We start from the raw sequence: 24,093 nt of genomic DNA, 5'->3' as shown, positions 1-24,093 counted from the left end.
CAATAATCATCCATTTTTCCATTGGCTCCCTCAAAGCTACTAATGACACCGCAATCTTGTGTATTCCTCTTTTCATCAATTCTTTGTGTTCAAAAATGCTTGCCTTCACATCATATAGCATTGAACATAGTGCACTGGACCAAAATAGAAGCAATATTTGTGTAAGCAATGTGAATAAATATTAAAAGCAAATCACTTACAACTAATGCAAAACATTAGTTCTATGTACCTTTAACATGCATCCTCGTGCATACTCCCATTCTTCCGCCGTGATATGCAGCCCCTCGCCGCTCTCTGCTCTCTCCATTTCCTCATGCAACCAATCAACATGGATATCATTCGGAAGTGTTGCTAGATGCTTAGGGTACGCCTTACGAGAGCCATGTTGCCTCCGAAAGAGAGCTCTTTCAGCTTGCCTTTTTGTCTTTGCATCCTCATATCTTGTAACCCATCTGCTCATCACATCACTATTAAGGATGCAAGTGAAATTGAGATCATCAATCAATGTTCTGTCAATTACTTTACTCTGTCCTTTTCCTTCAGGCACAATAGAGGTCATCCTCAATTCCTCGTCATTGCTCCATAGTCGCGGCAAAGAGCTGTCCACCTGACCAGGAAATTCTGAAATATATACAAGAGACTCTTGTATCAACCAACCCTTGGCCATGCTTCCTTCGGGCCTTGCACTTTGCCTCACAAAGTCTTTTAAGGTCTTCATGAAGCGCTCTAGGAAGAACATCCAACGTGCATGCACAGTGCCACATAAAGCAATTTCGTCCCTTAAATGCACAATGAGATGTAGTTGACTTGTGAGAATGGTTCGCGAAAAAGTCACCTCTACCAAACAAACCATCTCCACTGCCATAACACGCGCATCATCCAACGTGGCTGGATCAATTGCTTTGGAACTAACATATGTGATAAATAAATGAATAGTACGTTATACCTCATGCACGTTCATTTTGCAAGGTATAATGAAGGGTGATTTGACATGGGTTTTACATACCTCACAAGCTCGCCCATCTTATAAATATATTTTTTTAAACTCTTATTTGCACAATGGTCGATGCTAGTAGGTAGTATGAACTGCGCACATAAGAGCACATGTATGTATGGTTTATGGCATTACAAAATTTAATTTCAATGTACAAGACTTGGAAAACACTTACTTGGAGCATCTTATGCCAATCGTGGGACTTCAACCCATATAGTTACTCAACGCCTCTTTTCTTAGTGGTTGTAAAGGCTCCCTTCAATGATCTCATGCATCCAGTGGGAGTACGCAAAGTGGTGATGGCCTGCTTTACCTGCTTCTCCTCTTTCTTTGATATAATCCATGGTGCAGAATGTGCCCACCCTCCTCTCGTGGTGGCCAAGCTTGACGCATACGTCCTGTGAGACCCGCAAGTCCTCCCGTACGCTAACATTGTCTCGTTTACCAATAACATGTTCCCAAATACTAGATCCCACATTCTTGAAGATGTGCATGGGATCAAGAAGATGGTTGATCTTAAGATGGGTCCAATAAAAACATGCATAATTACTCGATGTTTTCAAACCTGTTAAAATATAAATAAAAGTTAGAATAATAAATTCAATAGTTATAATTAATATAGCCAATAGTATTAGAGTAAGGAGGTAGTTAGAATTCTTACCAGAACAATCGTTGTATCCTGCAAAGTCATGCATTGTCCACATCAACGCTGCTTTTAAGTCGAAGTGTCGAGAGGAGGGAGGCCTACTAATGTCCACCACCGCAACACCTCTCCATAGTTCCTCCAACTCATCAATCAACGGTTCAAGATAAACATCCATATGCTTGACTTTATGTTTCCCTAGAATTAGAAGGGATAACATAAGATGTCCCTTCTTGATCGCCATTGATGGTGGAAGGTTGTAATTCACCAACACAATTGGCCACACGCTGTATGCAGTGCTTTTGAAACCAAACGGATTCACTCCATCCATACCTAGGCCAAGTTTCAAGTTTCTGGGCTCTGTTTTAAAGCTGGGCCACTCATCTTCAATATGCTTTCAAGCAGGAGTGTCTGCAGGAATTCGCCACATGCCATCATACGATCGATGTGAGGAATGCCATGACATGAGCTCTGCTATGGATTTGCACTTGAACACGTGTTTGATGCGAGGAATTATAGGAAAGTGTCGCAAGACTTTACGAGGTACATCAAAACTCTTCACATCTGTTCTATACCTTGCTTCACCATAAGTGGGACAATCTCGAGCCTCCTTATGCGTCCCACGAAAGAGAATGCAATCATTGACGCATGCATGTATGCGATCATAATCCAATCCTCTAAGAGATGTCACATAGCGCGTCGCTATATCTCTTGAGGTGGGTAGTCTATTCTCCTTTGGAAGCATGTTTGATAATAGCCTGCATCCAATATCATCAATTAGCCCTAAACCCTAAATCCTAAACCCTAAACCACTAATTCAAATTTGCAAGTTAGAATGCTTACTTCAATAATGCGTCAAGACCTGCATTGCTCCATCCATAAACTGTTTGTATATTGAGTAGTTCAAGTGAAGCACGTAAAATAGAGAATGTGCACCCTTCAAAAACCGGTGTCGATGAAGCCTTGTAAAGATGCTCTTGTTCCATATCATCGTCGTCCATACCTTTGGGATCATCCCTAAAAAGACACCGCACCATATCATCAAACACTTCCTCTTCCACAACTTCGTGGGGTGCAGGGCTATTGTCATCCCTTTCCCACTCATCTCTGACAATAGATCCCGAAGCTCCAGCATCATCTCGTTGACGCTTTGCGTGCTCTCGCCGCGCGTAGGGCACCATGCTAGGGTGTGGTACTGCATCCTGCTTTAATTAGAGTATATATATTACAACTCCATTAATTTGGATACCATGAGTCATTTGAATACTATCAATTTACATCTACTCACCTCTAAACCTGTTTGATTCCATTCTCCATACATGGAGATGTGATTCAAGGTAATTCGACGCGCTCGTACAATGCATCCTTGACATCGATTACACATACACTTGATCCTTTGTCCCAACCACACATCGCGATTACGATGATGCATTATCTCATCCTCACTAGAATTGCTTGAGGAGGTTGATGACATCCTATGTACAAAAGAGCAAACACATAATCATAATCAGTTTTTAATGAAAGTATAAAAAGTCTCTATATCCTGTGTTGATCGCGTGTAATAGCGCGTCTCACTGTTTTAAATCGCGTGTAGCAGCGCGTCTAGCTGTGTAAAATCGCGTGTATGAACGTGGCTGTTTATTATACACACGCTCCTACATGCGACCACCTGTCTATACCTAACACATAACCCGTCGCCTTCTCCAAAAACCATTTTCAAACTCCATCTTTCCTCTCCTTCGTCGCCGCCAAATCTTCCCTCTTCCAACACAGAACTAAAGCCAAGTGCAAGGAGTAGACACGGGTGCAAGGAGCAGACACGGGTGAAGAAAACCAGCCAAAAAGAAGACTCACTTTTCCAGAGGTGAGTCAGTTTGTCCTTTGTCCTATCTCTTTCCTTCCATTTGTTTATGTGATTGTCTCTTTTTTTTTTCCTTATGCGATTCTCTCCGTCCTTCTCTGGTCATGCCTACTTCAGTATTTTTGTGAACGATAGTGACAGTCTGGGCTTTCTTTTTAAGAAAGATTTGTTGGTGGTCTGTCGTTTTTGAAAAAGTTTTTGCACAGGCCGCGTGTACGAGCGCGTGTACCCTGTTTGCACAGATTGTTCACGCGTTTTTGGACGGGTTTTTACATGCGACTGTGTTTGTCCTTAAAGTTCACCCATGCTTGCGTGTCTTGCTTGTCCTCTTGTCCAGCTTGCATGTTTGGTCATCCAAAGCAGATTCTTCATGTATATACTTTTATTTTTACAGATTCTTCATGGATCCAGGTTCTTCATATCCAATCCATTTGCGTATGGCACTTGGATGATGGAGATGCTAAATCATTTTGGGCACCATCCTAGTCTAGTTGAGCTTACAGAGTACATGTATGCCCATCCCCCTCCTGGATTCCCTGGTATGGTCACCCCGCCCCCGAGAATCCATCACTCCACTGCCGTCTAGAGTCCGACGAGACGGCATGCAGCTTCTCCTCTTCCACGCCCACTGAGGAGACATACCCCGTCCCAGACACACTCACCCACACCCTCCCAGCACTACAAGGGATCGGGCTCAGACCCGTGCTCCTAGCCGCGGAAAATGACTTGTGGAAAAAAAGTAATGGGCCCGTGTATCAGCGCGATGGCCAGAGACATGCGTGTAAAAGCGCATGTATAGAAGAAGTCAGACGCGCTGATATGAGGCCGTATACACACGTTTTGTCAGTTTAGTTGCGCTTATACACGTGCATTTCACAGAGTATCTCCGTATATACACGCGACTTTTATAGAGTTAACGTGTCTATACATGCGAACAGAGAGCAAAAAAAAAACAGAGAGTGCTATTTGGTACCTGAATGCTGTTCTAGCATTCCAGCACCCAATAGCACTCTCTGGATTTTTTTGGGGTGCATTGCACCATCCACGAGGAAGATTTAGTGCATTGTCATTACACGATTCAAGAACGACATGAATGCATACATTGTCAATACACAATTCAAGACAGACATGAATGCAATACTATCAATTCACGATTCAATATTACATCTAGATCCGTCCTGCCTCCACATGCTGCCTGCTCTTCACGCCACCCTTTGCTCGTTTCTTTGCCTCCTTCCACTCGCGTTTGTGCGCAGTGGGGCAGGTTTCTCGGTAGGATAGCCACCCGCAGCTACATTTAGCCCATCATCATCGTACGCGAGTTTCTTAAGGTGAGATCTTTTGATCTCCCTTATTCGCATCCTTTCCCATACATCCGAGAATGTTGCATGTGGGGGATTGGGGTACCGACTATGTATAGCATCTATCACCTCCCCAACTAATCGGCTATTTTGATCTTTAAATCTAATAAAACAATTTCTGTACAAGTTTGAAAATACCCCACGCATGTACTCCATTACCTCTTTCCCCCTCGCATCCATCACTACCCCACCCCTATCCATCACATCATAGCAGATCACTCCTCGGGGAGTGTGTCTGGGACGGGGTATGTCTCCTCAGTGGGGGCGTGGAAGAGGAGAAGCTGCATGCCGTCTCGTCGGACTCGCAGGCATAGACGGCAGTGGAGTGACATGGATACTCGGGGGCGGGGTATAGATACTAGGCAATCCAGGAGGGGGATGGACATACATGTACTCTGTAAGCTCAACTGGACCAGGATGGCGCCCAAAATGATTTAGCATCTCCATCATCCAAGTGCCATATGCAAATGGATCGGATGAAGAACCTGGATCCATGAAGAATCTGCAAAAATAAAAGTATATACATGAAGGATCCATGAAGGGAAACACTCTATGTATCAAAGCACAGTCGCCATGAAGGGAATCACTCTATGTATCAAAGCACAAATGCAAGCTAGCACATATGATTTTGTGAAGGCAATCCATATGCAGATGGGATCATATCTCTCTTGAGTTGGATCGCAAGCATGGGTGAAACACAGTCACGTGTAAAAACCCGCCCAAAAACGCGTCTATATGCGCGTGAACAGTCTGTGCAAACAGGGTACACGCAGACATACACGCATTCCTACACGCGGCCCGCACAAAAAAATTTTCAAAAACGACCGACCACCGACAAATCTTTCTTATAAAAAAAGCCCAGACTGTCACAAAAGTACTGAAGCAGGCACGACCAGAGCAGGACAGAGAAATCGCATAAGGATTTTACCTCCAAGTTTGGCTTAATTCTCTAATTGCACAGTGAAGCCCCCGAACAATCAATTGGTCCACCAAGAAGAGAAGAGCAACTCCAAGAGTTGTTGTAGAGAGAGAGAGCTCCAAGCTCCCAAGAGAGAAAAAAATTTAAGGGATAATAGAAAATATGATTATTTTAATATAATACTAGCATGGTATAGCTCCAATATCCAATTACAAATGAGTGAGGGTCTATTTATAGATGAGGAAAATCACTAACCAAGTCCAACTGGGTTCTAGAATTTTTCAGGTTCAATTGGATTCAATTTGGACAAGATTTAGACTAGTTTGGCTTCTTTTTTTATTTGGTTTGATCCAGGAGAGAGGAGAGATAAGAATATCACAAAATTTTTGATTTAAAAACCCTTCCACATGTGAAAGAGGTGCCTACCTCAAGAGTCCCCCTTTCCTTACCAAGGTGTCAAGAATGCATAATTATTCCAAAATATCTCATTTTTTTAGTAATATCTCTTAATTTTTAACTAATAAAACTTTTACTCTGTCAACTCTTCATCTTATGTGAGCATTTACTCATTTTTGGATATTTTCTTTTATTCTTTGGATTTATCTCATCCCAACACTTGGATTAAATTCAATTGGCCCATTGGAACCTTAATTAGACCATAGTTTAAATATTTCTGAAAATGTAGACCCTTAGGCTAAGGTCCCTTATACCATTTTTAATTTATTCCTAATGCACATTGAAAAGTTCATTTTGAACTTTTGTTTCAAAGGAATCCATTTTAGACACTAGGAGGATTTTTATATCCAAAGATATCTCAATTTTAGATTATCTCTCTCTAGACATTTTCTCTCTCTAGGTCAAAATAGGGTAAAACAAGATCTTTCTTCTATTTTAGAGAGGGGAATAATTACAATAATCGAAGGGGAGGTTCTTACACCTTTACACCTCAAAGGATGGAGGGAGGAATCTTACATCCTACCCCACTTAAAAAACGCGAGATGTCCTCATCTCGCAGGTGGAGTGTAATCTCTTTCATCTTCTTCCTCTTCAATCACTTCCAGCCTTAGTGCCTTGGAAGTGGATGGCCGATTTGCAAACATCTCTGTTTGACTTTCCCTTTTCTGAGAGGCGGAGATCTTATATTACTTTGGATTAAAACTGAGGGTTAGTTAGAGGGTCTACCTTTGGGATTTCCCTGATTTGGAGATGGAAAGGAACCTGATTACTCTAGAAGGAAGGAGATGGAGTCTGGAATCTTGGTCCCTGACCTCCTTGCCTCGAAAGCCTTGATCCAAAAGGAGTTGGGCAATCCATACTGCAATATCCAAATCCTTGACAGCTATAGCATTTCACTTCTTTGTTCAAGGGTGGAACTTTTAAAGTTGAATTCCAGGGGGATTGAGTTCCGGGAAAAGGACCCTTCTTCCATTCTGGAACTTCCCATCTCCTGGGATTGACCTTGTTGTCTCTTAGGCAGTGGAAAGTTGGAATCACCTTCCGGAGCTAGAAATCTTTTGAAAGATGATGGCGTTGTGCTTTGGCGGGACCTTGACATCAAAGGCCTTGGTGAAAGCTTGCTATCCGCACTGCTTCAGCCATGGAAACTGGCCTTGAATTCTTTACTAGGATATTCAAAGGTTTGTTCAGTCGCCTAATGAACCTGGCCATTAGTTGTTCTTCATCTCTAGTGGTGGCGAGTACTTGAGGAGGAGAGCGAATGCTTGATGATATTCTTCAATGGTTCTACTCCCCTAGCTTAACTCTAAGAATTCGTTCATATTGGTTTCCAAAAAGCTGGGAGGTCAGAATCTCTTCCTTAGGTAAATCTTGAGATCATTCCATGTCTGGGTGTTCTGATCCAGATGGCTTGTCTTGCAGTGGTTTCTCCATGCCACTCTAGTTGTTTCAACTATCTTCAGCTTTGCAAGAGCCATTTTACTCTTCTCATTGTACCCAGTGACATCGAAGTATTCTTCCATTGCTTCGATCCACTTCTCCTCCACAGCCTCACCCAAGTTTTCCCCTTCCCCCTTGAAAGGTCAAGGTTGCGATCTATGAAGAGTTTTATGAACATCCGGGTCGAGCTCTTCCTCATCGAGTTTGGGGTTAACATTCCTACCGACAACCTCGATCCATGATCCTACCAATACGAAATTCTTATTAAGTCCCTTTTTAACCATATTAACCAAGCTGCTGAGGGGAAAAGTCCACTTTATATATAATTCAAATCCTTAAATCCAACTGATTTTGGGGTTCATTATAGTTTGGTCAGCTCCCCACAAAATCTTGGGATAAAGATCCCTTCTACAAGAAGAACATACAGAGCTCATTACTAGCAAATAATTCATTCATATTCTTATCACAATAATGGTCCATCAAACCGAAAACTCCATCTGAACATCCCTCCATGGGATTTTCAGTTATGCAGGTTCTCAATTTGTCATTTCTTAATTAGATCCACTGGGTCAAAGGTCGAACAGTAACGATCTGTCAGCACAATCCACTAATCTCATAGTGATTTGCTGAAGTTATATCGTCATTCCAGTTACTAACATCATCACTGGGATTCGTCCCATTCATCCTCATTGTGGCTTTGTTCAACTTATCTTCTTCTTACTAGAATTCAGAAATCATCATCTTTCAATCAAAATCCAAATCAACTCATCAATTCTCAACCAGAATTCTAAAATCCTATCAACCAGCATTCGAATTCATCATCTGGATAGCATTTATAATTCCAAGGTCTTAGATTTACTCGTATATATTGCTAGTAAAGAGCTGCAATTATACCCATGGTATATACAGGTAATCACGATCCTTAGAACTATAAGGTAAATACCATCATATCTAGGCCTCAAGAAAGTTAGGGATTCCATACAATTGTAGTACTTCCATCTGAGGACCCAATCTCCAATTTATGAATCTTCATTCTGAATATCAATTTGTATGAATTTCATCACACAATTACAATCTTTTACTAGTACTTCATAAAATTTTGACATTTCTTTCTTCTCGATTGATCCACTTTAGCCAATTCGCTCTAATACCAACTGAAAGATCCCTGCCCCCTCCGTGCAACAAATTCTGGGGTGCTAGCAGTAGAAGTAGCACTTCTTGCATAGGGCAGAGCCTCTCACTCAAGACCTTTTCAATAGTTCCTAGATCATAGTACCCAAAAATATAATCACATAAGAAAAATCTAGATGGACTCTCCATTGAAGAGTTGTTGTAGAGAGAGAGAGCTCCAAGCTCCCAAGAGAGGAAAATTTAAGGGATAATAGAAATAAATTATTATTTTAATATAATACTTGCATGGTATAGCTCCAATATCTAATTACAAATGACTGAGGGTCTATTTATAGTAGGTGAGGGAGGCTACTTACCAAGTCTAATTGGGTTCTAGAATTTTCCAGGTTCAGTTTGACTCAATTTGGACAAGATTTGGACCAGTTTGGCTCTCTTTTTTATTTGGTTTGATCCAAGTTTGAAGAGAGATAAAAATATCACAATTTTTTTGAATCTTCCACACATATGAAAGAGGCGCCTACCTCAAGAGTCCCCCTTTCCTTACCAAGGTGTCAAAAATGCATCATTATTCCAAAATATCTCATTTTTTTAGTAATATCTCTTAATTTTTAACTAATAAAACTTTTACTCTGTCAACTCTTCATCTTATGTGAGCATTTACTCATTTTTGGATATTTTCTTTTATTCTTTGGATTTATCTCATCCCAACACTTGGATTAAATTCAATTGGCCCATTGGAACCTTAATTAGACCATAGTTTAAATATTTCTGAAAATGTAGACCCTTAGGCTAAGGTCCCTTATACCATTTTTAATTTATTCCTAATGCACATTGAAAAGTTCATTTTGAACTTTTGTTTCAAAGGAATCCATTTTAGACACTAGGAGGATTTTTATATCCAAAGATATCTCAATTTTAGATTATCTCTCTCTAGACATTTTCTCTCTCTAGGTCAAAATAGGGTAAAACAAGATCTTTCTTCTATTTTAGAGAGGGGAATAATTACAATAATCGAAGGGGAGGTTCTTACACCTTTACACCTCAAAGGATGGAGGGAGGAATCTTACATCCTACCCCACTTAAAAAACGCGAGATGTCCTCATCTCGCAGGTGGAGTGTAATCTCTTTCATCTTCTTCCTCTTCAATCACTTCCAGCCTTAGTGCCTTGGAAGTGGATGGCCGATTTGCAAACATCTCTGTTTGACTTTCCCTTTTCTGAGAGGCGGAGATCTTATATTACTTTGGATTAAAACTGAGGGTTAGTTAGAGGGTCTACCTTTGGGATTTCCCTGATTTGGAGATGGAAAGGAACCTGATTACTCTAGAAGGAAGGAGATGGAGTCTGGAATCTTGGTCCCTGACCTCCTTGCCTCGAAAGCCTTGATCCAAAAGGAGTTGGGCAATCCATACTGCAATATCCAAATCCTTGACAGCTATAGCATTTCACTTCTTTGTTCAAGGGTGGAACTTTTAAAGTTGAATTCCAGGGGGATTGAGTTCCGGGAAAAGGACCCTTCTTCCATTCTGGAACTTCCCATCTCCTGGGATTGACCTTGTTGTCTCTTCGGCAGTGGAAAGTTGGAATCACCTTCCGGAGCTAGAAATCTTTTGAAAGATGATGGCGTTGTGCTTTGGCGGGACCTTGACATCAAAGGCCTTGGTGAAAGCTTGCTATCCGCACTGCTTCAGCCATGGAAACTGGCCTTGAATTCTTTACTAGGATATTCAAAGGTTTGTTCAGTCGCCTAATGAACCTGGCCATTAGTTGTTCTTCATCTCTAGTGGTGGCGAGTACTTGAGGAGGAGAGCGAATGCTTGATGATATTCTTCAATGGTTCTACTCCCCTAGCTTAACTCTAAGAATTCGTTCATATTGGTTTCCAAAACGCTGGGAGGTCAGAATCTCTTCCTTAGGTAAATCTTGAGATCATTCCATGTCTGGGTGTTCTGATCCAGATGGCTTGTCTTGCAGTGGTTTCTCCATGCCACTCTAGTTGTTTCAACTATCTTCAGCTTTGCAAGAGCCATTTTACTCTTCTCATTGTACCCAGTGACATCGAAGTATTCTTCCATTGCTTCGATCCACTTCTCCTCCACAGCCTCACCCAAGTTTTCCCCTTCCCCCTTGAAAGGTCAAGGTTGCGATCTATGAAGAGTTTTATGAACATCCGGGTCGAGCTCTTCCTCATCGAGTTTGGGGTTAACATTCCTACCGACAACCTCGATCCATGATCCTACCAATACGAAATTCTTATTAAGTCCCTTTTTAACCATATTAACCAAGCTGCTGAGGGGAAAAGTCCACTTTATATATAATTCAAATCCTTAAATCCAACTGATTTTGGGGTTCATTATAGTTTGGTCAGCTCCCCACAAAATCTTGGGATAAAGATCCCTTCTACAAGAAGAACATACAGAGCTCATTACTAGCAAATAATTCATTCATATTCTTATCACAATAATGGTCCATCAAACCGAAAACTCCATCTGAACATCCCTCCATGGGATTTTCAGTTATGCAGGTTCTCAATTTGTCATTTCTTAATTAGATCCACTGGGTCAAAGGTCGAACAGTAACGATCTGTCAGCACAATCCACTAATCTCATAGTGATTTGCTGAAGTTATATCGTCATTCCAGTTACTAACATCATCACTGGGATTCGTCCCATTCATCCTCATTGTGGCTTTGTTCAACTTATCTTCTTCTTACTAGAATTCAGAAATCATCATCTTTCAATCAAAATCCAAATCAACTCATCAATTCTCAACCAGAATTCTAAAATCCTATCAACCAGCATTCGAATTCATCATCTGGATAGCATTTATAATTCCAAGGTCTTAGATTTACTCGTATATATTGCTAGTAAAGAGCTGCAATTATACCCATGGTATATACAGGTAATCACGATCCTTAGAACTATAAGGTAAATACCATCATATCTAGGCCTCAAGAAAGTTAGGGATTCCATACAATTGTAGTACTTCCATCTGAGGACCCAATCTCCAATTTATGAATCTTCATTCTGAATATCAATTTGTATGAATTTCATCACACAATTACAATCTTTTACTAGTACTTCATAAAATTTTGACATTTCTTTCTTCTCGATTGATCCACTTTAGCCAATTCGCTCTAATACCAACTGAAAGATCCCTGCCCCCTCCGTGCAACAAATTCTGGGGTGCTAGCAGTAGAAGTAGCACTTCTTGCATAGGGCAGAGCCTCTCACTCAAGACCTTTTCAATAGTTCCTAGATCATAGTACCCAAAAATATAATCACATAAGAAAAATCTAGATGGACTCTCCATTGAAGAGTTGTTGTAGAGAGAGAGAGCTCCAAGCTCCCAAGAGAGGAAAATTTAAGGGATAATAGAAATAAATTATTATTTTAATATAATACTTGCATGGTATAGCTCCAATATCTAATTACAAATGACTGAGGGTCTATTTATAGTAGGTGAGGGAGGCTACTTACCAAGTCTAATTGGGTTCTAGAATTTTCCAGGTTCAGTTTGACTCAATTTGGACAAGATTTGGACCAGTTTGGCTCTCTTTTTTATTTGGTTTGATCCAAGTTTGAAGAGAGATAAAAATATCACAATTTTTTTGAATCTTCCACACATATGAAAGAGGCGCCTACCTCAAGAGTCCCCCTTTCCTTACCAAGGTGTCAAAAATGCATCATTATTCCAAAATATCTCATTTTTTTAGTAATATCTCTTAATTTTTAACTAATAAACCTTGTACTCAATCAACTCTTCATCTTATGTGAGCATTTACTCATTTTTGGGTATTTTCTTTTATTCTTTGAATTTATCTCATCACAACACTTGGATTAATCCAATTGGCCCATTGGAACCTTAATTGGACCATAATCTAAAAATTTCTGAAAATGTAGACCCTTAGGCTAAGGTCCCTTATACCATTTTCAATTTATTCCTAACGCACATTGAAAAGTTCATTTTGAACTTCTGTTTCAAGGGAGTCCATTTCAGACACTAGGAGGATTTTAATATCTACCAAAGATATCTCAGTTTTGGATCTCTCTAGGCCAAAACAGGGTAAAACAAGATCTTTCTTCTATTTCAGAGAGGGGAATAATTACAAGAACAGAAGGGAAGGTTCTTACACCTTTACACCTCAAAGGCTGGAGGGAGGAATCTTACAAGCCCCTTGGTATGCCTAATATTTTTGCAAGGCATTCTCTTGTTGATGGAGATTCTAGTAGCTTGGAGATGAGCCTTGATGTGAGGAGCTTGGGATTCCAGCAATGAGGACACTTGGTGTGAAGAAGGGTATGGAAGCCATGAATGAAAAGTTACAAAGATCTGGAAGATTTAAAAACCCTATGTAGAGGTTGACTTATGATCGTTATGTGTGGCACATCACTATGCTTATATGGCAAAGGTTGTGCAGGTTGTAGAACCCACATGTTTTGATGAAGCTATTCGAAATGTGTGTTGGGAGAAAGCTATGGATGAGGAGTATTTGCATTGTATGGAAATGAGACTTGGGATTTGGTGCCATTGCCATTGCCTGAAGGCAAGAAAGCTATTGGCTATAAGTGGGTGTATAAGATGAAACATAACAGTGATTGTATCATAAGCAGGTACAAGGCTAGATTGGTAGCCGAAGGATATGCGTAGACACATGGGATTGACTATGAGGAGACATTTTCCCCAGTTGCAAAGATGGCAACTGTGAGAGTTGTGACTGCGGGGTGGCTGCACAGCTAAAGGCTGGTTCTTACATCAGATGGATATAAAAAATGTGTTCTTGCATGGTGACTTGCAAGAAGAGGTGTATATGGATCAACCACCAGGTTTTGAGGATACATGTCACCCAAAGTATGTATGTAAGCTGCATAAGGCCTTGTATGGGCTGAAGCAAGCTCCACGAGCATGGCATGACAAGATTGATGAGTATCTTGTCACTATTGGTTTTCATATGGCAGATGCAGATCACTCTTTGTATGTGCGGAAGAGTGATAAGGGTATTGTGATCATCACCATTTATGTAGATGATCTTATTGTTGGTGGGGGTGAAAACTTGGATGATATTGAGTATGTGAAAAGTCTTCTCAAAAGGAAGTTTGAGATGAAGGATTTTTGAGATCTATGCTACTTTTTGGGAATTGAGGTCATTCGCACACTTGAGGGTATTTGAATGTCACAAGGACAGTATGCATTAGACATGTTGTCCAAGTTTGGGACGGCTGATTGTAAGCCAATCTCGGTGCTATTAGATCAAAATGGCAAGCTTAGTGTGGATATAGGTTATGTGTTAGAGGATCCCACTATAGGTGGATATAGGTTATGTGTTAGAGGATCCCACTATATACAAGAAGATTGTGGGGAGTTTGATCTATGTCATAAATAACAGGCCAGATTAAAGTTACACTGTTGGCTTAAAGAGCTAGTTTATACAAGTTTTGTGCAAACCACATCTTGATAGTGTGCAACTCATGCTTCAGCATTTAAGGGACACTATTGATGCATTGTTTTATGCAACAGGTGTACCATTGGATCTATATGGGTACACAGATACAGATTGGGCAGGTAGCATCTTAGACATGAGATCTACCAGTGGATTTATGTTTTCATTGGGGAGTGCTGTTGTGACATGGAGCAGTAAGAAGAAGCCCACAGTTGCTTTATCAAGTACAAAGGAGGAGTACAAAGGAGTTACGGTGGCAGCATGTGAGGTAGCTTGGTTACACAAGCTACTTGCTCATTTGGGGTTGTATGTGGGGAGAAAGGTTGTCATATATTGTGACAATATTAGCATTATACAATTGGCCAAGAACCCAATTTTCCATGCGCGGATGAAACACATTGAAATACATTACCACTTTATCAGGGAGAGAGTCTTAATAGAGGCAATATTGACTTGACCTAGGTCAACACACAGGATTAGGTTGCTAACATCTTCACAAAGGCCTTGGGAGCTGAGAAGCTCTGTAGATTTCGAGATATGCTTGGAGTTCATGAGGTGGAGTTGAGCTTGAGGGGGAGTGTTGAGATGTCAACCTCAACATGAGCTGACACTCACGAGGCGCCTGTATGACCGTTTCACATTTACATACTGGCGGGTTTGGTAGTAGCTGACACCATCGACATATCTTTGCCAGAGATGTTACAACTGGACTACACCAACAAGTCCACATCTACCCACTCCTCTCAGTGTGTTTACATTATGGACCACTTGTATATACTCTATTATGTGTGTTAGTCACTTTATCTTCTTTGTAGACCTCTTTCTTTGTGTGAAGAAGAAGAAGAAATTTTAGCCTCTCACCTTGTGTGTTCTCTTCTAGGGTTTGTGTAAGTGTGTGTGTGTGCTGCAAGAGCTAAAGCTCTCTCCTCCCCTGCATCTTTTCACTACTAGTACTAGAAAGCATCCTTCACAATCCCAATGGCACAAAATCGTCAACTGACAGTGACGAGCAGGAGTAGGAGCAGGGTCCTCCACCATGGGAAGGATAAAATATTCCACCTTCATAAGGGCAATGTTCTAGGAAGACCTTGCTTACCAATAAGGGTCACCTTCCAACATGAGAGGAAGTCCAACAATAAGAAGGCAAAGGACAAGGAGGCTCTACAAGTGAGGGTAGCATGCCTGGTATTTTATATTTACAAGCACCACCACAGTAGGAGGTAGTAGAACCTCCACCAGAAACTCCTCGTGCTGCCCCAAGGGACCTATGACTAGAAGAAGGTTTCTTATCCTCCAAGGCCTCAGAACCCGAATGTACCTCCATGTGCACCAAGGAGGAGGATGAAATATGGAGTCAAGGCACTCCAAGAGATACAAAGATTTCAAAAAAATGTAGATCTCCTTATTCCCAAGGCACCTTTCACATGTCTTGTAAAAGAAATCCTATATAGATACTCTCAAGACTATCGTGTGCAAAGCCTTGCATTAGGAGATTTATAAGAAGATGCAAAAGATTTTTTGGTGACCTTTTTTGAGGATGCAAACCTCTGTGCTATGCATGCCAAGAGGGCTACTATAATGACAAAGGATCTTAAATTAGCTAGACTTTTGCATCGTAGACTTGTAATCAGTCGTGTTTCTATGTAAGAATTTATCTTTAAAAAGCTCAAGTTTTTTTGTGTTATCTCATTTTAAGCTTGTATAGTCATGGATTTAAAATGAGAATTTTTTTTGAAAGAATCAAAAACATTGTTTTTGACCTTGTGCAGGCCTTCCAAGTTCTCCCCTAGGCCTCGGGGGGCTGCATGGGCCCAGAAGGCCCCAAGCCAGCACGGGGCGACCTAGAGCCAGGCCCCTCAAGGCCTAGGGGAGGTCTTGGAAGGCCTACACAGGGTTAAAAAAATGTTTTCGATTGTTTAATTTTTTTGGAATTGATTTCAAAAATAATTACAAAATTTCAGCTAATTAATACAAACTCAACTACAAAATTGAACTCACTCCATTCAACTGCAAATTCATCCTCAACTGTAAATTCATACTTATTTACACACTTAAAAAATTCACTTCATGTGAAATTCAACTATAAAAATTAAAATTGGCCCTAGCATAGATACTTCAAAAAAGTGTATTTTTATTACCAAAAAAGGGGGATTACATGATAAGCATTACAATTTACATCCCAAATTTTTCCTTGCACCTTCTCTTGTGGAGGGGAAGAGTGCTCGACATGATGGAATCTACAATACACTCAGCATCTCTCTCTCCTACACTTTTGGCGATGGTTGTAGTAACAAGGACCTTAGTAGTGCATCCTCCTTGAAAGGTTGAAAAATGGCCGACTTGTTGATGAGGATTATTTTCTCTACTGTCTTCAAGATACTAGACATTTGAGAGAAAAAAGTTGGAATCCTCCTATAGGGCTAAAAGCATTGTGGACAACCGCAATGTCTTTAGTTCGAATACAGCCCATGTAACGGGCCAATGTTGAATTAGTTCCAAAGGGATTCCTTATGCCACCCTTACAATGTGCTCAAGCATCCAACTCGATGACATGCTGCATAGAAACCACATTTTAGTAATCAATTATGCCATGAATAAGAGTAAAAAGCTACGGATTATTAACTTACTGAGTGTAGTTCATAAGATGCTATCACATCTGGCTGCTGAATGTTAATTAACTACTTGTGCTCCTCTAATTGTTCAGGAGGCAAATTCACCAAGATGACTTAATCCAAGCAATATATTTAAAATACTTAATCCAAGTAATATATTTAATCAAAAATATCCACATAATAATTTTGTACAAACTTATCCAAATTGAACCTATTTTGATCATTCAAGCTTGCTCCAAATAGTCTATACCATTCATTACATTATTGACAAAAAGGGAAAAGTTCGATTACAGCAAAGAAACCCAATTACACTCCTAATTGCAATTCCACACCCCCGTCCCTCCAAGAATCACGAACCATGAAAGACTTCTCCATACGTCTCCCAATCTACACAAACACACATGAACAAATATCACCAGAGAATTGATGGTGAAGATAAATCAACTGAAAAATCAATGAGGAAAAAACTAATACCTTTCAATGTTCTATCTTGAAGCTTGCATCTTGTACTTCTTAAAATCCCACGATTAGTAGGTGTTTTCGAATGTCTGCTGTAAGCTCCATTCTTTTCTAGCATTGACAAAAGGTCAATGGTGCCATTGGGTAGTTTGACCAATAGTTCTATGGGTGAATTAACACCCTCATATGATTGCAATGGTATCCACCCCCCATTTTTCTTCATCCCTCGCTCGTAAAATAATCAGATGTATAAATTTGAGCATGCTCTCAAGTATCAAAGTGTGATACTTAAAATCACAACTCTATTAAATAATATACATCTCACTATATCCCATGCATTTCCAAGTAAACCATTCATTTTCTGAGATTGTAATTTCTTGCAAATGAACATTTCTGGAGTGGCTTATGCAGGAGCTTACAAAAAATTTACATAAGAAGATGGGTGGGAGCATACAACTAAGACCTACTGATCAAGAGGGCTTTGTAAATTTTAAAGAGGATTATATATCACAAATCATATTTTGTTTGAAGGCATCTACTCCATTTGTCTAGGATTGGCCACTCTCAATATGGCCTAATGAGGGAAATGGAAGCTTTTCAAGTCTTCCATAGTCTTTACGCCTAGAGGGAACTATGTAAGAGTGTATGAAAAAGAATATTCTACTGCCAAGAAGTGTCCTAGGGTTCTTGTTGGGAAATAAAACCTCACTAGATGGTGGAATGGAAAGCATTGAAGGTCCCTCTTATGCTCTTCAATGGTTGTTCCTCTATGTAACTTGATGGAAATATGTTTACATACACAAAACCACAAAAAAAAGTGAACAACAAGGGTATAACAAAATGTTTTTAATAGAACCACATTAGTAACAAAATACTTACCAGTACAAGGAAACTTGGTTTTTTCCATTTGAGGAGGAAGATGAATGCCTTAAGCCATGTAGACATGTTGAACCATTTCTACCATGCCTCGACCGCTCAAAAAGTTGAAGGAAAATAGCATGCAAATTGATTGGGAGATCACCGAGGATGGTGAAATAAAAATCATTAAGGGCTTTGAAATTTTATATGATACAAATGTGATGCAAGATGGTGCATGTGATAGTATGGTTTGCAATGATGTATGATGTATGTGTTGTGATTCTTTGGATAAGCAAGAGAGTTTGATGTCTGATGTATGTGATGATAATGGATCATGTGATGGCAAGAAGCATTGCATATATAGCATTCATAAGATGGAGTATGAACTTATCTTGAAGCTCATTGATTGGATCGAGCACAAGCATGTGTACTCAGTAGGTTCTAGGTTTGACACCCCAGTAGCATTTCATGGTGGAGGCAGAATGGTATGTTAATGATGTACCTTAATTACTGGATGTCTCGGGGCAACAGCAGCTGGTGAAGTTGCACAAGATGAGATTGATCTATTTCTGGCTCGATGATGATGATGATGATGAAGGCAATTTATAGCTGCAATTTCAATTGTGATCCCGACGAAAATATTAGTGCGATCCGAGTTGGTGGTACAATTTGAATATAAACTGCCTATACTAACTTTATAAAGTAGCCTCGAGTAACAAACTCGTTTTAAACAATGCCTCCTAAGTGCGTTGAATGATGGTAGAAGGTCCACTTATTAGAGAAGAATTGGAATCCTCAACGCTCAGGCTATAATAAATAGGTTAGGGTCCAAGGACAAAAGTTAAAATTACTTCAGGTGGTCAGGTGAATTTATAGTCCAGACGACCTAAAAGGTGGTCAGGTAGCTCAAGGTTGATTTGCGACGCGCAGGTGGTGCCAGGGTCCTTTTTAAAATAGCCTGATTGCACAAAACTTCTAAAACGTTTTTTGTGGGTTTAAATGTGATGTTTGATGACCCAACAATCCATCCATCGTGTACTACTTCATTACCTTAGTTTTGGTACTTTTACCTTGAGATTTTCTCTCTCTCTCTCTCTCTCTCTCCCTCGCTCTCTACTCACAAAATAAATATTGTCTCCATTTCTATAAGAAAGAAAAACATTATTCGCTAATCAAGCATGTCGAAGACAAAGAAAGATGGAGAAGAGACAAGGAATTATATTCAAAGCCTTGTCGTAAACTCTTAACTTCTAATTCCTAACCTTTCTGTCATATCAAGACATATTTGGGTTTAAGGAGGATCTAATCCCTAATCCAGTTGCTCTGATACCAAGGCATATTTTGGATCGAAGGAGAATGGTAATTATGCGGATTTAAACAAGAACTTAAATTACTACAATTAACCCTCCACTTTAATCACCTCAAACTCATATATTTGAAATCTTATCATCATCTAATGAATCCATTGGCATTATCTCCTCAAATACTTCCATAAATTCCAATGAGCTAAATTTTAATGACATCTTGGAAGATACAGGAGAATGGAAATAGCATTACAAATTGATCTCTTTAGAGCCATAAAGATGAAAAATTATAAATATGTCTTTATATTTACAATATATACAATATATCTTTATATTTACAATATATCTTTATATTTACAATATATCTTTATATTTACAATATATCTTTATACAATATATCTTTATATCTTTATATTTACAATATATTTTTTTCATCTATGATGTAGAGACTATTATAAAAATATTAAACTATCTTTCAAATACTATCAAAAGTGGATGAACCTCTTGTAGTGAAACATGCCCATTTGCCATCTATTCACACAAATTTACCATAGATTGAAGTGATAACTTGTTTGGTTCACCAAAAAAATGGGGCACCAAAAGGATAGATGTGGCTTGTCCATGATTGATTGTAAGATGTTGTTTATGGAGGTCACAAAATGAAGGATGTCATTTTGCTCCATTCCATCACAAAATGTGGCTTGTCCATGATTGATTGTAAGATGTTGTTTATGGAGGTCACAAAATGAGGATCTCATTTTGCTCCATTCCAACATAAAAACACTAAACTTTCTCAATGTTGGAAGAGACTAGTTTTGTTGGGGTTGATTGGGATTGATTTTGCTTGTCGTTGTTTTGCTTCAAGTGTTGACAATTTTTCCTTTTGCAGCGCACTCCACTGTGCTAGTTATTTTGCTAAAGTAGACTATTAACATGAGGAGCTCATTCTAGAGAAGACTTCAATATAAAGTGTGTTTAAGGGTTATATTAAAAATCCCTTAAAATGATTCCTTTTTCTATCCAGAATTACATCATTTTTTCTATACAAACACAATTTTTTAAAATGCATTTAAAAAGCCCTTATGTAAGTGCATTAAAATACACCATTTTTTGAAAATTCCATTAAAAAAGCGCTTATGTAAGTACAATCTTGTAGTACAAAGCCCGATTTGAATAAAGTGGTTACGCATGTTTGGGGAGTTTCAAGCTGAGGCCAACCCTTCGATCACAAACACGTGCGCATGTGACAGCTAGCATTGCCACCATTGCCTACTATGACTATAAATATTGAGCCATTGTCGTTTTTTTTCTATACAAACATATTTTTTTAAAATACATTAAAAAAGCCCTTATGTAAGTACATTAAAATACACCATTCAAAAAATCCATTAAAGAAGTCCTTATGTAAGTACTTGATTTTGTAAATTTATCTCCAAAATGTGAATTTAAAAATACCTCTAGTAGACTCACGGGATACATTAACATATTTTTTAGTGAATCCCTTCAGATTGTGAGAGTGGATGGTACCAAAGTACTCTAACCTTTGTTGGAAAAAATCCAGTTGGATTTGCATATGTGCGAAATTAAGAAATGATGTGGATGCAACCACTCAATGTTGAACATAGGTACAACAACAAAGAGAGATAATGCCATGTCCTTGTTTTAAGGTCTCCGCACTTGCTACCCAATAAGAGCTCTTTTCACTCTTTAGCATGCACACACACAACTTCCTGCTTTGCTAGTTTTGCTGAGAAAGTTCATTGAGATGAACCTTCCCCCTTCCTATGTATCTATGTGTGTATGTGCATGTGTGTGTGTGATGTTGAGATTGATTGCACTTGTTGTTGTTTTGCTTTAGGTGTTGACAATTTTGCCTTTTGGAGCCCGCCCTACTATGCTAGTTATTTTGCTAATGTAGACTATTAACTCGAGGATTCATTCTATAGAAGACTTGAATATATAAAGCGTGTTTAAGGGTTATATTGAAAATCCCTTAAAATGATTCCTTTTTCTATCCAAAATTACACCATTTTTTTTCTATACGAACATAACTTTTTAAAATACATTAAAAAAGCCCTAACATAAGTACACTATTTTTTCTATACAAACATAATTTTTAAAAATACATTAAAACACCCTTATGTAAGTACATTAAAATACACCATTTTCTAAAAAAATCCATTTAAAAATCCCTTATGTAAGTACAATTTTATAAATTTATCTCCAAAATGTGAATTTAAAAAATACTTGCAGTAAACTCACGTGATACATTAAAATATTTTTTAGTGAAACCCTTGAGATTGTGAGAGTGGATGGCAGCAAACTACTCTAACCTTTGTTGGAAAAAATCCAATTGTATTTGCACATATGTGTGAAATTGAGAAATGATGTGGATGCAACAACTCAATGTTGAACATAGGTACAACAAAAAGAGATAATGCCATGTCCTTGTTTTAAGGTCTCTGCACTTGCTACGCAATGAGAGCTCTATTCAATCTTTAGCATCTACACACATAGCTTACTACTTTGCTAGTTTTGCTCACAAAGTTCATTGAGATGAAACTCCTCCCTTCCTCTGTCTCTATGTGTGTGTGTGTGTTGTGTATTTAAAAATATGCCGAGATAAAGTGTACTGAACGATGCTCAAAACTCCTCCTTTTATTACAAGATTACTAAGGGGATGATGATGCTTCTCTCTCTCTCTCTCTCTCTCTCTCTCTCTCTCTCTCTCTCTCTTCTCACAAAATAAATATTCTCTCCATTTCTATAAGAAGAAAAGCATTATTCCCTAATTAGGCATGTGGAAGACAAAAAAAAGATGGAGGAAATATAAGGAATTCTATTTAAAGCCTTGTCATTAACTCTTAACTTCTAATTCGGAGCCTTTTTGTGACATCGAGACATATTTTGGATCTAAGGAGAATGATAATTATGCAAGGAACTGAACAAGAACTAAAATTATTACAATTAACCCTCCACTTTAGTTACCTCAAGCTCATACATTTGAAAGCTTATCTATCCTAGTCACCACCTACACAAGTGGCCTACCCATTTGGTTCATGAGCTCCCCTACAACACCTCATCCACAACATAATTTGGGATTTACACTTTCAACTACTCCATTTACAATTAACACGAAATCTAACCTTGGAATAATACAACTTAAAATGCAACTTGGCATTACACCCATGGTCCTAAAAATCAATATAGGGGCAATATAACTCAAAATGCAATGCAACTTGCCATTTCAACCATGCTCCTAAAAATAAGTAGGTTGATGCTAGAAGATCATTCTCTAATAGTGTTGTTTTATGGTTGTGTATGAACCTTTGATACATTCTTGAGATGTAAAGACCCTTGGCACCCAGCAAGATAGAGTAGGTTGAGGTCAACATAGAACTATATACAAATTAGAGTTTGAACACTAGAAACTGATTGGTCACAAAGGAAATAACATTGCCTTGTTAAAATAGTATGTGAGTTCCTACTCATGGAATTATATTATGGCATTGTCATATGCAAGAATCTTCTTGAAAGAATCATTTGCAAGTGAGGAAAGTTCAAAGCGCCTTTGTGTCACAAAGATTGGGTTAGTTGTTTGGAAGTTGTTGGAATAGCCTTAGAGTTGTTGACTAACCAACCGCCCTAGGAATGAAAGGATGTAGATCTGTTTCAACGGAGGATGCTTAAGGATGTAGATCTGTTTCAACGGAGGATGATTAGTTATAAATCCATTGGCTTTTTGTTGGAGTCACTTTTGTGTAAATCCATTGTTGGAGTCACTGTTGTGTAAAAGGGGATCTGGGACGTTCCAATGAACTAAAAGTTGCGGCTAGTCTTGGCTCTCCTTGTTGGGGGCATGGGCGTCAACGGCTCATGATTACTACACGCAGAGTCTGGTAGAAAGCCTAATTTGAATAAAGTAGTTACGCGTGTTTGAGGAGTTTCAAGCCGAGACAAACCGCACTCGCCGACCCCCCTTCGATCACAAACACGTGCGCATGTGACAGCCACCATTGCCATTGCCTACTATGACCATAAATATTGAGCCATTGCCATGGCCGTGAACTGAGCTCACTGGGCCTGCTATTCTCTCTCACAAATTTGTGTAGATTGAAGTGATAAACTAGGGCTCATAGTCTGTCTGTCTCTCTCTCTCTCTCTCTCTCTCTCTCTCTCACACACACACACACACAGAGTGTCAATCGCAGCCCACAATGAAGCGCGCCGTTCTAATCGCAGCTTTTCTAGTAGTTATGTACTGCAACTTGCTCCCTGCTGCTACAAGTGCAACCAACACTTCTGTTGTGTCAGCAGCTTGCGACAAGCTTGGCATCCCGCAGGGCAGTGCCTTCTGGAGCCACCTGGGCTTTCTATTTACCCGGCTGGTGGAGAACACCCCCTACACGGAGGGCTACTCCTTCAAGACCCGCACGGGCGGTGGCGACGATCCCGCCTTCGGCGAGGCCTGCTGCAAAGCTTCCTGCTCGCCTTCGCAATGCGACGAATGCCTTCGGCAGCTCTCTAGCGACATATGGCGAATCTGCAACAGTGCTCTCGGAGCCCGCGTTGAGTACCCTGATTGCTGGATCCACTATGAATGCTACAACTTCTAA

General features: G+C 39.5%; 1 pseudogene; it reads left to right on the top strand.

The window, feature by feature from the left end:
• The first annotated feature begins 23,694 nt into the window (after positions 1–23,694).
• On the top strand, positions 23,695–24,093 carry LOC147633009 (antifungal protein ginkbilobin-like protein pseudogene; annotated as a pseudogene).

Source organism: Cibotium barometz, chromosome 12 (genome assembly GCF_041138505.1).
Source record: "Cibotium barometz isolate CiBa-2024 chromosome 12, ASM4113850v1, whole genome shotgun sequence".
In the NCBI taxonomy this organism is placed as follows: Eukaryota; Viridiplantae; Streptophyta; class Polypodiopsida; order Cyatheales; family Cibotiaceae; genus Cibotium; species Cibotium barometz.
This window is presented reverse-complemented; position numbering and strand designations above follow the sequence as displayed.